The sequence below is a fragment of the Canis lupus genome, chromosome 1 (assembly GCF_048164855.1).
Source record: "Canis lupus baileyi chromosome 1, mCanLup2.hap1, whole genome shotgun sequence".
Taxonomy (NCBI): Eukaryota; Metazoa; Chordata; class Mammalia; order Carnivora; family Canidae; genus Canis; species Canis lupus.
The window spans coordinates 59,571,633-59,587,167 of record NC_132838.1 but is presented as its reverse complement, the minus strand read 5'-3'; the positions used below and the strand labels follow the sequence as shown (position 1 = coordinate 59,587,167).

The following is a 15,535-nucleotide window of genomic DNA, read 5'->3' as shown; positions in this document are numbered from 1 at the left end:
TTCAGCTCTCCTGGACCACACAACTTAACCCAGGGCCTCTGAACCATGCTGTATCTTAAAAAGTCATGCAAAGTTCACTTTTCAGTGATTTTTTTTTTTTTTTTTTTTGCAGCCATCCATCCCAGGTCCGGACTGCCTCCTTAGCACCTCTTCCAGGAGCTCCAATTGCTTGTACATGTATGTATCCTCCCCACCCCCTGCCATAGGCTGTGAGTACCTTCAGGGAAGGGCTTGTGTCTCCTTCATTTCTGAAGGGATGGAGACGCAATCAGCACTTAACAAATATTTGTACAAAGAAATGAAAGTCGCCCCAAACATCTTTGTTTATATATTCTAACCTTCTGGACTTTTATTTTTTATGGCATGGGATTCCAAAAGTGAGTTTGTTGGTTGAAGTCTCTCTGTATTTTTAATTTTAATAGATGTTGCCAGATTGCTTTCCAAAAAAAAGGTGGAGCAGCTTTTTCCCAGATTTCCATTAATAATACGTTTTATTGGTCTTTTAAATGTTTGTCAGTTAAATAGATAATTTTTATTTTCCTGGCTATTAATCAGTTTGGGTATCTTTATATGTGTTTGTTGGTAATTTAGATTTGCTGCTCTGTGAATTAACTTTTTATATACTTTGTCCATTTTGTCACATACAAGTTTGTATTTATAGCAATACATAGAAAACAAGTATAAAGTTATTTTTACCTAAAAATTCCAATTACAGGCATGTACCATACAGAGATATTTAGATATATAAACAAAAATATATACACAACCATCCCATTACATCCCCTCTATGGTATATGCGTAAGCATCCCATCTACAACGTTACAGCATTGTTTGTAGTAGCAAAAACTAAAGTTTAATGAAAAGAAAGTAGTTTGATGAATTATGTGGTATGTTCTTATTATGGATGGATGGAGAATGAAAAAAAATGAGGTAAATTCTACATGTACACCACATAAAGGATTTCAGCATATTGTTAAATGAAAAAAGCAAGTTGTGTAAGAGGAATTGCAGAGTACTATCCTAAATTATGTATTTATAAATACACATTGTGGAAGAAACTGTTTGCCCTTAATCTTGGAAATAATGAGAAGCTATTATTTGATCACACAGCAACCAGCAGATAGCAATTGTAAAAGCTAGGTCACATTCCAAAAGATGCCCTGAGTTTTTATAATGTGGGAAATATATGACTAGTTCAAGGTGGCAAAGAAGGAAAAAGAGAAATAAGACTCAGTGAATCCGTTCCCTGAGGGTTCAATCAGTTCTGAAGTGACTAACAAGAGGCATGATTAATTATCAATGACTATGTATGACTTTCCATATGATTTGAAACCTGTCTCATAAACTCTGATATTGATAGCTAAAGATAGTCTACACTTCAGATGGGTAAAATTGTGTAGTGAAAACATTAATAGAATCCTTATCTGTCTTTACAGATCTTCTCTGCCATGTTTCCTAACTTAGATATAGTTTGTGAGAAAAGCGTATCCCAAGATTTAATTTTACTTGAGATCATCATTTCAATCTAATGAGTTAGTGAGTAAATTCTGTGTTTTGTTCCCTGGATCATTAATAGTCTCTATCATTTAGCTTTCTTATCAGTTTATTGAAATAGCTAAGTTTAGGTCCAAGTGATTTGCTTCATAGGTAATAAAGTTTTACTCCTATTTAAAGGAAGACACGGCGGGGGGGAGGGGCGGGGGGGGGGCGGGTGGCCCAGTGGGCTAAGCATCAGACTCTTGGTTTCCACTCAGGTCATGATCTCAAGGTCTTGAGATCAACTTTCTGGTTGGCTCCACTCTCAGCAGGGAGTCTGCTTTAAGAGTCTCAGAAGGGTTCTGCTCCTCCCCCAACTTGGGGGCCTGATGTCTCTTTCTCTCTCAAATAAATAAATCTTTAAAAGAAAAAATGAAGGGAGACACAGCTTTCTAATGTCTACCTTTTGCCCTCTCAAAAAGGCTTGATTTAACTATGCAATTTGCACAACATAGGAGTGCATGCATAGTTCTGCAAACATCTTTTTGTATTTAAACCTGTAGAAATGAGCACTGCATGGACCTACATCAAGCTCTTAACAGGGCTTTTGTTTAGAAACAGGGAGTGGGAAAGGGGAAATGGGATGCTGAGGGAATTCACTTTTATCCTGAGTATTTCTATAATGTTTGAATTTTTTAAATGACAACTTGTGTTATTGTTTGTATTTGTGTAATGTTAAAAATGAAAAGAGAAAATAACTAGTAATTAGCAAAAATCAATATATATCTCTCAGGACAATGTACGAGGAGATGACAACTTTTTGGAACATGAGGATGCCTATTTATTTATTTATTTATTTATTTGAGGATGCCCTTTAATTGTCGAGTAGTTTTCTGGACAATTGTGTGGTAGTATTTGTATTTTTAGTATCTGTTTAGAAAAGGAATGATTATCAAAAGACACTAAAAGTCCATTAGTACATTTTAATCTGAAATATTATCTTGACCATAGGGTTTCTCTCTAGTATCTCAATACTCTTGCCTCTCATAGCCTGGTAAATGCCCAACCTTGAGTGAGTTCATCTGCATGTTTCCCTGTGTGCACCCACGGCCCACTCTATTGAGGTCTCCTGGGGAGATAACATGACTCGGTCATGGGTGTTATTCCAACTCTGTGTCATTAGGCAGTGATCCCTTGCAGCTGTCCAGCAGCACTCCTGTGTTTTCCTGGTTGTCATTTCTCCCACTCTCCATGGGAAATAGTTTACACATTCACCATTCTTCTCAGACATTAGCCTCCAAATAATTCACTTCTCTGGACTTGTTTTAATTTCAGCCTTCCACAAGCAGAGAGGAGGCATGGAGGATTTCAGGGAAAAGAAATCATTTGAAGGAAAGCACAGGATTGGAAAATCCTGGGAGTGGGTATTTGGAGGGAAAAAAAAATTTCAGCCTTCCAGGCTAGCTCTTCATCTCTCTAAGGGTGAGACCTTGCCTTTTTTGCTCACAGTTACTTCTCAGGACCCAGCATACTACTAGAGTGGGCACTCAATAAATATTTAGGCAATTGAGTGAATGAGTGAATGAAAGTAGAGAAGGGATGTGACGGGGATTGCTAGGCAGCTTTGGGGGACCGGTGCTTACTTAGTGATGTGGAGTTGGCCCAGCAGCCATGGCCAAGTCATGTTATTTCTCCTAGGGACCTCAGTAGCATGGGTGCACACAGGGAAACACAAAGATGAAGTCATTCAAGGTTGGAAATTTGCCAGGCTAATGAGGAGCAAGGGAGAAGAGAGAGTGGTTAAAGCGATGGGACATAGGATGTCTGCTGGGTAGGGAAGGAGTGAAGAAAGGAGGAGATAATCAGGACAAATAGGATGAGGCTGGTGGGAAGCCCTGAAATGGTCCTGGTGGCATGTGTGAAGACCGGCTACCCGAGAGCTGGAAGTGGAGGAGATTGTGATTGGAGAGGGAAATTCTCACCTAAAGGTTTCAGATGTGGAGTAGTCCCAAGTGGTGGGCTGAGGATGTGGCTGAGGTTGTACGGGGCTGAATGGACAGAGCGGTCATTAGCTTTGAGAGGCCAGAGGCAATGAGAGGCCCCTAGGACGCTGGATGTATGACCATGTAGGTGTGTTCAAGGTGGAGAGTACATCTGTTTTTGAAGGAAAGTGCCACAGTTTTCAGTGACAGCAGGGACTTTGAGACTTGAAACCACATCGATGAGGTGGGATAGATGGGGATAAAGGAAATTAATAGATAGTGATGTGAAGAAAAGAGATTATTATGATCTAGGTGATGTTGACTGATATTTCAAGTTGGAGAGAAGACTTAATAGAGGAGTAAGTGTTGAAGAACAGTGAAAATTGCATATAATTTTCAGTTGTTTAAAGCAAGCAGTACATAAGACGAACATTCCAGAGAAATTCAAATAGATGTTTCATTAGTTGATATTACTTGAAGATAAAAGGTGAAATCATATTAAACTTTTCTGAACCTCTAAAAAGACATAACCTCATCTCAAAGGGGCTCACTTCTAGAAGGAAAATTGTAGTAACTTGCCAATTCTGGCTCTACTCAGGCATTCTTAGAATACCTTGGAGTGGATTTTAGTCTCACAGGGATTCCACTTTTGGAATATCAGTGGGTCCTGACAAATACGGCTCTTGAAAATTTTCTCTACTGAAATAGTCTGCAAATCCGGTTAATGACAGAGACACATAAGCTTCATTTCAGTTACTTTTGATTGCTGATGAGCTTGGGCTTGAATACAAAGAAAACTACCGTTCCTTCTCCTCTTAGAAAATGAAACTAAAAAACCACTGCCTTGTCAGAGCATCTGTGTTCTATCATTAAATGTGAGGCAATTTATCAAATACACATTGCATGCAGGATCGGAGTCGTTCCCTCACAGAGATCAGTACCTGAGGAGCAGGGACGCAGCAAGAGAAAGGCTGTGGCCTGGGCAACAAAGCAGCCCCAGTGCCCTCCAAGTAGTTCGGTGTTGATGTGGGCAGAGAGCTGAGAGCCACAGAGTGGAACAGGGTTATGGGGCAAGGCCTCCAGGCCTCCTATAAATGCCCAAGGAGAAAGAAAGAATTTATACCAAAGAGAGGCATTGTTTATGGCAATGCAAGGGAGAAAAGGAGATTTTTTTTTCAAGGTCCTGGGATCTCTGAGACTCTGTCCTAGTGTTTGGACATATGGAGTCACCATTGCTGTTAAAATGTGGCAGAGGGTTTCAAATCTCTTCAGAGCATATTGTGAGAAGGGCCAACATGGCTTGATCTATTCCTTTGGTATAAGTATCACGTCAGATTGATGTCTGGAAAAGGAATGAGATTTGGGAAACTGCATAATGAGTTCTCATATTGTTTTCATCCTTTATTTTGTGCAAACCATGCTCAACATGCCCCTAGTAGCTTCCACAAAACTCCAGAGAAGTCTGTATGAAGGACTTGCTATAGCTCCCCGATCCCTAATGGGAACCTCTGAAAACCTGGATTTGATTCAGAGGTCTAGGCAAAGCCCCCACTGAGGCCATATCATGCCTTGCAATTAAACTTTAAACATCATCTCCTTCTTTGTTTCTTTAGCAGAAATTATGTCCCTTCTGCCATTCTATAAATTGTCCAAGCTGAAAGGGATGTTTTGTGATTTTTAGTGTTATCTCATAGACTGGGGGAAATTAGCAGATAAAACAAGAAGGCAAAATATAATAAGAGGGCCTGGGGGCAGGCTGTGTGCATCCCCTTGGTATGAAGAGAAGACAGAGAACCTTTCGTTTTCTTCCAGAGACCGTTTGACCCACGGGCTTATAAAAGCAGCAGAAGAAACGAGCCAAGAGTGGAAGAGGGTGTGTGTGGGTGAGGTTGTTACTTAGCAACAGGAAGCCTCTGGTTGATGTTCTGAACTGAACAAAGGAGAACAGCTAGGACAGAATGGAATAAGTGAATGGGGAGAAGGGCAAGAGAGGAGAGCGGATGGGGTGGTGCAGGAAGGCTAAGAGGAGAATGAAAAGTAAAAGAAAAGCATGAGAATGGATGTGGTAGTCCCTTAAAGACCGGAAGACAATGAATAAAAATCATCTGTGAAATAAAAGGAACTGAAAGGAAGATGGGGATAGCCAGAAGGGTAAGAAAACATCTGCATTGCCAGCAGGTAGGCCACTAACCGGTGGGATGAAAGCCCCTCCGTGGAGTAAACTCTTGGTGCAAACTGTGACTCTTTCCTGGAGCCCGAGGTCAAGCAGGGTGGACTTGGGGCAAGGTGTCTGGAACAGAGTCCATCTGATTAGGCTGCTCAGAAGATGAGCTGGGAGGTGAGGGAGCTCCAGGGCTGTTGTGGTGACATGTTGTAATAGGTGTGGATCCTTAGAATAACCCTGAAATAACTTTCAGGTTTTTAGACCACTGTATCAGTCCTGACCCAACAGGACAACCCCAGGAGAATTGGAGGAACTTTAGATCAGGCAAGAAAACTCCTGATTCCCTCTTTGATTCCTCCCAAAGCTTATTACGGTGTCGTAGCCCAGAATGGGTCAATGAAGATTTACTACGAATAGATCTGCCTCGATGTAGTCCCAGGGTCCTTGTCATGGCAGTTATGTGACGTCTTGTAGGCATGGGTGTTTGTTTATATTACATGGCAGATAAACTTGTTTTCTACATTTTTTTCTTAAAAGGGCACCCATGCTTCCTAGCCCGTCCTCCAGTTTTCGATCATTTACACATGTAAGCCAAAACACTATGAGCATTTCCTCCCCATATACTTACATTTTTGTTTGTAAATAATACACATATATTATCTAATGAAACATGGCTCATTAGAATATGATGTATAAAGAAAGATGAGCTAAAGATAAAATGAAATATATATTTTTAATTGATCTTAATTGTTTAAGAGTCTTACTCTGCTTATTAATGGAAAAGTCACCTAATCTTTCCTGTCATTTCCCACCCTTCCTGCAGTCTGCTTACCTACCAACCATGGGGCATAACTTAGAAGGTAGGTATTTGCAGTAAACAGAAGTGGGGCTGCATTTTTCCAGGCCTTGCTTAGGGCTGTGTGGTCATATTTTACAGGGATGTAGGGAATTACTTATGCTATTAACTCCCATTACTTGTATTACCAACTTAGATTATCAACTCCATATGTTATTTGTTATCTGCATGTAAAATAGGACTAAGTTTTTAAGTTATTTCTCTCTAAAAAACACTTTTTCTTGTTTATAACATATGATTTCTTGATTTCTAATTAAGCATGGCTAAATGACAATACACTTATGGGTCTGCTTTTTTTCCCAAATTTCACTAAACTGACAGTAAAAGGCTAGGACACCAAGAAGCAATGAAAACCATACAAGTCTTGTATCAGTTATCTACTACCACGTAAGAACTACCTCAAAACTTAGTGGCTTAATATAACACCATTTATTAGTACATAATCCTTGGGTCAGGGACTTGTTCAGGGTGCAGTCGGGACAACTCATCTCTGCTCCGTGTGGGGTCGACTGGGCTTTCTTGCCATTGTTATCGGTGGGCAGTTAGCGGGGATTAATAACCGGGGCGCCTCAGTTCGCTGCATAGTTTCTCCAGCAGGCTAGCTCAAGCTTCTTCACATATTGTTGAGATTCCAAAGAAGGCAGGAGCTGAAGCTGCAAAGGCTTCTTGAGGCCCTGTTGGAAGTCCCCGGCAGCACATCTTTCCTTCTACTGCATTCTGTTGGTTAAATACAGCAAGCTGCAAGATGTAATGGACTGAGTTGCGTTTCCTCTAAAATTTTTGTTGAAACCCTAACCCCCGGTGTGACTGTATTTGGAGATAGGGCCTTTAAGAAAATAATTAAGGGCAAATAAGGTGATAAGGGTGGAGCCTTCATCTGTTAGGACTTGCAGGGGTATGCAGGCACAGAGAAAAGGCCAAGGTGAGAAGATGGCCTTCTACAAGCCATAGAGAGTGATCTCATCTGATACCAATCCTGCCAAAACTTGATCTTGGACTTCCAGCCTCCAGAACTATGAGAAAATGAATCTGTTGTTGAAGCCATTCAATCTGTGGTGTTTTTTTATAGCAGCCTTAGTAGACTAATGCACAAGTCCAGCCCAGATATCTCTTGATAAAAGGAACTGTAAACAAGTTTGTGACCATTTTTAATCCAGCACACTTGGAAAATGTCAGCTTGTTTTAGGAAGTGTAAATATATCAAGAGGAATACTTAGAGAAATGCACATACTACTCCCCCTACCACCACTTACGTCCTCTAAACAACTTTTCGAAGGAAATTGCATTAGCATTTTTATTTAGGTAAATAAGAGGTAGTGACTTAGTTGGCATATATAATTAGGTTTAACTAGAAAATTGACATCAAAGGCATAGAATATCTGTTAGAAAGTGAAAGCCCCATTATGCCCAAACAAAGCTATCTCTGGAGAGTAAATATAAAGAAGAAAAAAACCTTTATTTCCAAGATTGAGCATTAACTTTAAATACTGTATTACTTTTATTCTTCTCTGACTACTGAGTGAAAGAAAACATTTCCCATTCCCCATAGTTGTTGTACCGTATCTAGACGTTACACCATATGGATCTTTCTCCGTCCTTTTCTCTAATGGAAACCTCAATTTTATACAGGCATTCATCCTATCCTTGTCTACAGAGGTGAAATAATTAGATTGAGGCATCATATGCCTCAATTCCCTTCGTAATGACTGGTTCAGAACCCAATATTGAATGCTGTTCTGTACATGCCATTTCCATGGTGACCAACATTGATGCAAACAATGCAAATCCTTCTGAATGGCAGGACTTGTATTCCATGACTCAGATGAGGGATCTCTCTTCAGCTAAACATAAACAAGGAAACATTGTGGTCTGGTGGCCACCTTCATAACCACGAGGGGCGCCCACCTCAGGACAAAGCTAATAGAGGCTCCTGAGGCTCACCTTCCCTCTAGAATTCTTGTTATGTAATAGACATTCTGACTCTTAAGTCAATTTCATAAAGGATTAAAAAAAAATTTTTTTTTTGCCTGTAGACAAAAGAATCCTTCTTGTTTAGCCTGAGGGGTCCTCAGTGATCTCATATAGGAGAGTTTATGCAATGGTTTTACAAAGCCAATGAGTTCATCTGCACCTCACTACATTGCCTCTCAACACCACCAGACCTTTAAGCAGATTCAGATCTCTATATGCCTCATGAGATCTATTACAAAGCAAATCCAGGAACAGAAAGTACACCGACCAAAGAAATGGAAAGACCGCTGATTTATGTTGGCATAATATGGAGAATAAGTGTGGAAATGGATCCCGAGAGTACTAGACCAAGGAAGGAAGAACACAGTAACAGGTCAGGTGTGATTGATCAATAAGGATACGGTTATTGGAGATTCTGGATTTAATGTGCTAGCTCAAATGGTTGGAAGTTGTCTAAATTATTTGCTAAATTCTCTCTTGAACACATTCTAAATGAACCTGCAATGCTAGAGATTTCTTACTAGAGAGGAAGAAATCCAAAAGTTTATGGAGATATAAATATTGGGGTAGATTATCACATGTGAACTTCTCCCCTATTCCCTGTCTCCTTTTTCTAGAGAAGGAAGAAATGGCCAGAAAATATTTTTTATACCAGGGGCTTGAGAATTTTATGAGTATACACAAGATCTAGCTTCTTAAAAAGCACTGTGGTGGCTCTTTTTCATATGCTGGGGTAAGAAGAAAATCCTGTGTTTGAAAGGCACTCCTGATTTCAAATAAGGAGGGAAGGGTAAGTTGTGGCACTTAACTGCCAAAGCCAAGGTGGGCATGCTGACCATAATAATAATAGTACAGCTGGCATGGTGTTCAAAATGATACAGCTCTCAAAAATCTCTGCAAGTCTTTTATATGTAAGAGAGTTGGAAGCTTACTGTTCTAATTCATTTGTATAATGGAAAATACTCCAGGGTTAGTGGTTGGCTCTGGTGTGTTCTCTGTGTCCTTGAACTCAGTAGTTCTGGTGGTGGCCTTCTGACACCTACCTCTCCAGTCTTCCAGTGATTTTGTAAGGACCTAATCCCCTGTTTTAAAACTCTTCTACTTAAAGTATCTGGAGTGGTACCCTGAACACTAACTGATGGGCATTCCAGTGGAGCCCGGAAGTCTTGCCATGATTATTTCTTGCCATGATCACTGGGACAGATGACCTTAGCCAATGGCAGAAGTCCAACATTGACTCCTGATCTGCCAAGTAGAAGCTACCAAAGTTATTATGGTCAGAATGGCTTAGTGAAAGCACAGGAGCTCAACTTCCCAGCCATAATAGTAAGTCAAAAAGTATTCTGTTATGGTTCAGTTAAAAAAAAAAAATTACTGTGATTATTTATTTATTTACTGCTTCCCTGAGAAAATTGCTAAGATGGTCTCACTTTTGCCCCGTGTAAAAGATGGAAGAATTTTGGGTGCCTGACTGGCTCAGTTGGTAGAGCATGCAACTCTAGATTCTCAAGGTGGGAAGTTCAAGCCCTATATTGGGCATAGAGATTACTTAAAAAAAAAAAAAAAAGAAGATGGAAGAGTTTTGAGAGTCACAGGGGATTACTATAGGTTGAGTGAAATACTACTACAATATATATGATCTTTCCTGTCTAGTGGCATACTGACTGCAGTTTTTTTTTTTCTTTTCTTTTTTTCTGACTGAAGCTTTTATCTGGACAAAATTTCTTCTCTGATCCAATAAATAGAGAATGCCAGAAGTAGTTTGACTTTTTCTAAAATGGTAGGAATATGTTTTCAACTCAAGATTGTCTTAATTTTTTATTCACTGGGCCATAAATGAATCTGTAAGGACTAGGTTGTCAGTGCGCCTGGGTGGCTCAGTCAGTTAAGTGTCCAACTCTTGATTTCTACTCAGGTCATGATCTTGGAATCAGGCTCCTCGCTCAGCGTGGCATCTGCTTGTCCCTCTCTCTCTGCTCCCCTCTTTGCTCTCTCTCTCTCTCTCCTCTCTCAAATAAATAAATACATCTTAAAAAAAAAGAACTATGTTGTCTAACCATCCCCAAGGCTAAATTGATGATAATGTGCTGATGAGCTCTAGAGAGCAGAAAGTGGCTGGTATTTTAGACTAAAACTAGGCATACCAGAAGGTGGGAAATAAATCATATGTTAATATAGTGAAGTTTCTTGGGATTTGTTTTGTGTGGCATGTGAATTAATCCTTTCCAATGTCAAGGACAATTTGTTTCCTACATCTAGAAAAAAGTACTGTGATTGATGGTGCTTTTTAGATTTCAGAAGCAACATATATCACATTTTTGCGTGCCCTTCAGCTCTTTCCTGAGACACCTGAAAGGCTGACTGCTTTGAGTAGGGTCCAAAGGAAAGCTCTGCATGTGGTCCCGGCTGCAGCTTTTCCATATGGCCTTGTTAGGACCCAGTGACATTAGTGGTACTCAAAAATCAACTGAAGTCTGTGGTGTGGAAAGACTTAATACAAGATTCACAATTCACAGCAGAGACATCATGGTTTGAGGACAAAGTTATACCTTCTTCAGTGAATAACCTTCTTCTTTGGAGGAATAGTACCTGGCTTGCTATCGGGTCCTCATGGAAACCAGGTTATTACAAAATATAAGCTACTTGTCATGAACTGAGTGTTATCTGATCTATTTGGCTCTAAAGTCAAATATATCCCAGTGAAAGCAGTAGATAAGTGAGTGCATCTGATCAGATCCTGAAAGCTTGTTTCATATGCTGATGTCTTCTGCTATGCCTACTCATGCCACACTGCCCCCTCTCCACCAACCGACACTTACAACATCTTGAACAGTTTTCTATTATGAGTTAACTGAAGAAAAGGAAAAAGAAAGCATAGTTTACAGATGGCTTTGCATAATGAGCTGGCGACATTTCAAATGGATTGCTGAGTCCTACTCAATCCCACTAACGTGAAGGTGGAAAATTCTCCCAGCAGGTAGAACTTTGAGTGGTATAACATCTTTCTCTTTTCCTGGAAAGAGGCAAGAATTAATAGGGAGTAACAGACGGTTTTGTTGAATTGACATGGACACAAAAAAAAAGAAGACCAGAGGACTGGTGAGAAGGAGGTTTGGAAAGAAGCATATAGGTGGGTTTCATAAAATAGGCCCATGTGTGAAGACATTTGGGTTCCATGTACATGTCCATCACATTGGCTGATAACCCAATATTCATTCTTTCTTATGAACAAAATTTCAATTTTATACAGGTACCATGCTCCTCCATGTGACCTTCTACTCCAGGGCTGGTCACATCTTCACCCTGGCAGGCGAATCAATTGATCTAGGCAACCACAGTTTTCTATTCTTCTTATGAGTAGTTGGCTTGAAAGGGGCCATGTGATCCAATTTTGACCAGTGAGGCATTGAAGGAAGTCTGCCGTGGGGTTAGTTCTGTGCAAGTTTCTTTATCTATTAAAAAGAAAATAAAGGGTAGTCCCTTCATTTGCCTCACTTTGAATTGGGAGTTAGTCTTGCAAATAAGGAAAGAGAGGGTTGCACTTGTACTTGTGTTGGCTGTAGTAACCATATCTGGTTTTCGAGGAGAGTATTGCCAGCCCCATCTATGGGAGTATACAATGTATGGTTGCCGATAGGGTCAACCTTGCAGGTGATGATACCTGATACCTGATGATGGCGGCAGAAGCCATGTCCTCACAGAACTATTTCTATGTTAGACTTTGGTTATATCCCTGTCTCCATGGCTTCTGAGCTGGATTGCTCTCCTGGACAGTGTATGGACCAACCTATATCCTTTCAATAAATCCTTTTTTTCTGCCAAAAAAAACAGGCAGAGTCTATGTTTGCAACAGAAATGTTAGCAACCTGGCGAATATAGAACTTCTGGATCAAATGATCTATGAGATGTTGATCCAAAAGAAAAGTATTTTTGCGGCACTAACATTGTTTTCAGAGTTGTGTGTTTCCTCATAACTTTTTACTTTTTGATGTTATTAAAAGTTAGGAAAGACAAATGTTCATCCACCTACCAGTAGTATTGTCTGGATCTATCTCCAGCTGGTACAAATAATTAAGGAGGAAAACATTTCTCTTTGAAAGCATGGAAATTTTTAAAAACATGTTACTAATGGACTAAATGAAAATTAAATATGAAATTTGGAAATGGAAAAAGAAAAACAATGCCTTACATACAGGTTGTGGTGTTAACCCTTACCCGTTACTGCTCCAGAGGAGCAAATAGGCAAAACTTTAACTCTCACAGAGACTTTTAAAATTTATCACCAGACTAACCTTGTTCATGTACTGAATGTAGCAATCTCAGGTATTTTTTTTTTCCAATTAGCCTGTTTAGGGGTCTCTGCTTTCCTCCTGCCTCATCTCAACAGTTGGAGCCACAGGATTCTCACCTTCACAATCTTTGTATGCTTATTTTTTCAGTCCAATGCTAATCAGAGGCAAGAAGAATTTAAATAGCCTCAGCCTCACATTTTGGCTTACTCAATGCTGGGCATGCTTTTTGGCACTAAGGATGCCCCAGCATCCAAAAGAGACAATTTTTTCAAGCTTAGTAGAACTTCCTTTCTAATGATTTCTCTCCCTGCCTGCCAGCAAAAATCCCTGATGCCTTCTTCTGTCAATACATCTATACTTTGTTTCATTTCCTCTGTACTGGCCTAGCTCACTGCCATCTGTGCCCCAAGTATGGAAATATAGCGGGACGTTTTCATAGATCTGTTAGATTAAAAGAAGTTGGATGTTGTTGCTTTTTCCATTTGGGAGAATCTTATACTTTTGTGTAATTGGTGTAATACATTTATGCCTTCCTTCATGAAATAAGAACCAGATGTTTCAAATTAGTCAGTGAAGGTCAGTCTCCTTGGTAGGGGAGATTGTTCTTTATAGTTCCAACTCTTAGGTCTGAATACTGTCCTTAGGGACTATTTTAATGACTCTATCATCTGCTGGCTTTGGGGGCAAAGACTGATGCCCTACTTTCAATGCTTTGTCCCATATATAGGCACATGACTTTTCCTCGTACACCATTTAGTTCAGCTGAGACAGACTTAATGTCCAAATTAAGCTTTACAAAAGGCTAGAATATAACCAAATGGCAATTACTACCAAGAATGGGACCATAAAAATAAATAATCTAACATACATTGCATAATTTACTCATCTTCAGCTTTTAACCCATTACAGGGCTCTTTCCTTTCCCTTTTGTGTTCTGTTTCTGCAAATACATATCTCCAGATAGTTGGCTTTGTCACTATTAAGACCCAGAAAGGGATGGGAGCTCCCATCTATGTTAGGCCCATCTTCTCAGCTCTGGATTTCTACCTGAGGGCCTCCTTCTTCCCCAGATATATTTGATCCTGGTAATAATCACATGCTTCATGGAAGAGGAAAAGACAGCTACAGTGGCACAGCCTAATACTATCAGTCCTGTCCTGAGCACACATATCAAGTATTAGTCTTTTAACTGTAGCTGACAGCAATTTATCTGAAACTTGCTTAAGAAAAATACACAATCCTTTGGCTCAGATCATTGAAAAGGCATCTTGCTTGCTTCAGGCATGGCTGAACATGAAAGTTCAAATGACCGTCAGGTCTTTTGTCATTTGGCAGAGCTTCTTACTCTCTTTCTCTTTTTTTCTATCTCAGTCCTAGTCTTTTTTTTTTTTTTTTTTAAAGGAGACCAGAGCTTTTATTTATTTATTTATTTATTTATTTATTTATTTATTTATTTATTTATTATAGTCACACACACACAGAGAGAGAGAGAGGCAGAGACACAGGCAGAGGGAGAAGCAGGCTCCATGCACCTGGAGCCCGATGTGGGATTCAATCCCGGGTCTCCAGGATCACACCCTGGGCCAAAGGCAGGCACCAAACCGCTGCGCCACCCAGGGATCCCTCAGTCCTAGTCTTGTTTAAACTTTTCCCTACTCTTTTTTTCCCATTATTTTCTGTTTTCCTTTCTATTAAGTCCATCTTCAAGGAAAATCCCTCACATTTTAGCAAAAATGTCCATTGACAGCTTTAGGTTTACATCAAACTACAGCAATCCCAGTGAGAAGAATATGATGCAAGATCTTTGGGTGTGGGTCCAGCAAAATCTCAAGAGATGACTCTGATCAGCCTAGCATGGTTCTCTGTACCAATTCTGTAGCTGACAGAAGGCTCTCCTTGGCTAGCCTGGATAATGTACCTACCCCTATAGATAGAGTGCTCTGTGGTTGGCAATTTTCCCAGGAACAAAGAGATATTTCCCAAGAGGAAAAACTTCAAGACATTCAAAAAGTGACAGATCTGGATACGATGTAATATTCCCAATATTCATTCTTGAGCTACGGGTATACAATAGCAGGAGATTATTTGAGTTGTAGTTAGACATGATAAATTTGCTATGGTCTACAGGTCAGACACAGAGTAATTAGGAATTATTATGATTTTTTTTTTAAGATTTACTTATTTATTCATGAGAGACACAGAGATAGAGAGAGGCAGAGACATAGGCAGAGGGAGAAGCAGGCTCCTCGTAGGAAGCTTGATGTATGACTTGATCCCAGATCCCGGGATCATACCCTGAGCCAAAGGCAGACGCTCATCCGCTGAGCCTACTTGGGCTTCCCAATTAGGAATTATTAATTATGAGACTGGTTCAGTCATATGCAGTCTGAAACACTATCCCACCAAGGGTGTGGAAAATGGTCCCCAAAGTATTAGACAAGCCTAAATCCCGTATTAGATCAAATGCCATACAAGGCATACCCAGAATTTAAACATGAAAATTTTTTTGAGCTTTAAATTTGGACAATTAATTACAAATTAAAAAAAAAAAAAAACCCAACTCTGTAAGTCATAGGCCCAATTTGGCTTCTCCTCAAGGCAGATCACATGTTAAGGATGTAATTCCAGCAAACGGAGAGAGTGAAACAAGAGAAGAGGAAGTCAGTATAAGGGAGTGTTATTTAAGTCTCCACTGAAGGCACAGGGACTCAGTTTGGCTGAGAACTTCTGGGAAGTGTGAATTTTTTTCAGAACACTCTGAGGCAAGTGAGGATGAGGTATGGCTCCTACATTG

The 15,535-nt window shown here is 40.0% G+C and overlaps 1 long non-coding RNA gene across 1 annotated transcript; it reads right to left on the bottom strand.

Moving 5' to 3' along the window:
- Positions 1-6,888: 6,888 nt before the first annotated feature.
- LOC140636508 (uncharacterized) lies at positions 6,889-8,216 on the bottom strand. Its single transcript, XR_012033707.1, has 2 exons — positions 8,037-8,216; positions 6,889-7,216 (listed from the first exon to the last, which is right to left on the bottom strand). It is a non-coding gene; the product is annotated as an uncharacterized lncRNA (long non-coding RNA).
- Positions 8,217-15,535: the final 7,319 nt, after the last annotated feature.